Genomic DNA, 1,945 nt, shown 5'->3' with positions numbered 1-1,945 from the left:
AGACCTGGGTGCCTCCAGGGGGGCCAGGGCAGCGGGTGTGAATGGGAGGCGATGGAGCAAGAAGGGAGTCGGAGGTGCAGCCCCAAGCCTCCAGGCCCAGGTCCTGCCGCCGCCCACCTGGGAGCCTCCCTCAAGCCAGAGCGTGCTGGGCCCCACGATGGAATGGTCGCTGGGGCCCAGAGCATTGATTGGGCTTCTGCGCACCTGTGAAGGAAACTGGGGAGCCCTGAAAGAACCCCCTGCCCCATCCCATGCGAAAAGCCCTGCAAGGCAAGGAGCAGCTGGAGTCACTGGCGACCGAGATCGACACCTGTGGCCACGGACTCACGGCTCACGGCACGTTTCTCTCACTGACCGAGTCATGTGCAATCCCAGCACGTCTGTGTCTCCTGACGGTGCTGTGAGCACCTCACAGATTCCAGCTTTGGAACAAGAGACCCTGGTTAGACCAAAGCCACTGCTCTTGAAGTCACTGAAGTCTGTTGAAGCACAGAAAGACACTGACGCTATGAAAGATGAGAAGGTGTACAGTGATCTCCAGAGACTTGGTGGTGGTAGTCAATCAATAGGAACCTCAGACCCCAGCACATCCATGAGTGCAGGTCCGCTTGAGGTGGGAATGATCAGAAGGACCCTGTGCAAGAGCTACGGAAGAGACGCCTGCATATTCCAGTTTGCTATCTAGACCACCTATTTCAGGGGTAGATGAAGAGAGGAATTAGTGAACAGAAGAAAACGCAGATGAATTACCTGAAACGACAAGGAAAGCGCCACAGATGGGGAGTATCTCCCTTTCCCTAGATGTGAGTAAGATGCTGGAATTTCCTTAGCTGACTCATCATGCAACCAAAGGAATCTTCCCCTTCCACGACACTGCAACAGGTGTTGGGCCTTTCGTGAGAATTGGCTTCCTGAAGATAAAGGAGAAATCCTTGAGAAAATCAAACAAGAACACCCAACACAGGCAGGTTTGGATGTGCCTGATGGGAAAGAAAGAGAGAAAGAAAGAGAGAAAGAGAGAAAGAAAGAAAGAAAGAAAGAAAGAAAGAAAGAAAGAAAGAAAGAAAGAAAGAAAAAGGAAGGAAGGAAGGAAGGAGGGAGGGAGGGAGGGAGGGAGGGAGGGAGGGAGGAAGGAAGGAAGGAAGGAAGGAAGGAAGGAAGGAAGGAAGGAAAACTACAGTGAATGAATCCAGAGAGTTATGCGTCAAGGGAAACCATGACAATACACAAGCCTCTCACAGAAGCCTCTCAGTCACAAGAGAGTGAAGACTTTCTCAGCCATCAACTTCTAGCAGCCTTATTTATAGCAGCCAAAAAGATGTTGAGGTTAAGAGGGAAGAAACACAAGACAAAAAAATATATGGAATCTAGTTTCCCCCTCAATGCCGTTGAACCTTGTGTGATTTGCCAAGGTCGACCTGAAAAATGGTTGCACCGTTCATGATAAAACCGGGCATCTTATGCTTCACATGTGCAAAGAAACTAAAGAAAAGAAATAATCCCTTCCAGTCTGCAGACAACCCATTCAAATGACTGTGCTGACATATTTCAATTTGCTGATTTGTCACAAGAGTAGAATTATATATTTCTAACCCTAAAAATTTAGACAAGATGGCTTTTATTTTTATTTACATTTATCAAAGCAAAAAGGCATCTCCCTGTGAAATTCCTTGTGGTGTAATTACCTACTTTGAAGGGAGGAAGAGTGGTGAATATTCACTTCCTTTTAGGGATAATTTCTACTTTATCTTAAAAATATAAGTAAGATGATTAAATGTAAATTTGTATCTTTCGTGTAAGAGGAAAAACCATGTATAAGAGACTCCGTATTTGAATTTTAGACACTCTGAGACTCTCTGTCCTTGGTCTCTCTGTTCTTTGGGAAATTGGCAGTCATGTCTGGTGCTCTGTGAGTACATGTGCTCCTCCTCACGCTCCAGCGTCT

At 46.9% G+C, this 1,945-nt stretch overlaps 1 pseudogene across 1 annotated transcript; it reads left to right on the top strand.

Moving 5' to 3' along the window:
• Nucleotides 1–251: 251 nt before the first annotated feature.
• Nucleotides 252–1,592, top strand: LOC308277388 (E3 ubiquitin-protein ligase Mdm2-like; annotated as a pseudogene). Its single transcript has 3 exons — nt 252–336; nt 831–986; nt 1,166–1,592. The product of its transcript is annotated as an E3 ubiquitin-protein ligase Mdm2-like (transcript).
• Nucleotides 1,593–1,945: the final 353 nt, after the last annotated feature.

This window comes from Muscardinus avellanarius, assembly GCF_963383645.1.
Source record: "Muscardinus avellanarius genome assembly, chromosome: 19".
Classification (NCBI taxonomy): Eukaryota; Metazoa; Chordata; class Mammalia; order Rodentia; family Gliridae; genus Muscardinus; species Muscardinus avellanarius.
The sequence above is the reverse complement of the archived record's forward strand: the minus strand, read 5'-3'. Positions and strand labels throughout refer to the sequence as shown.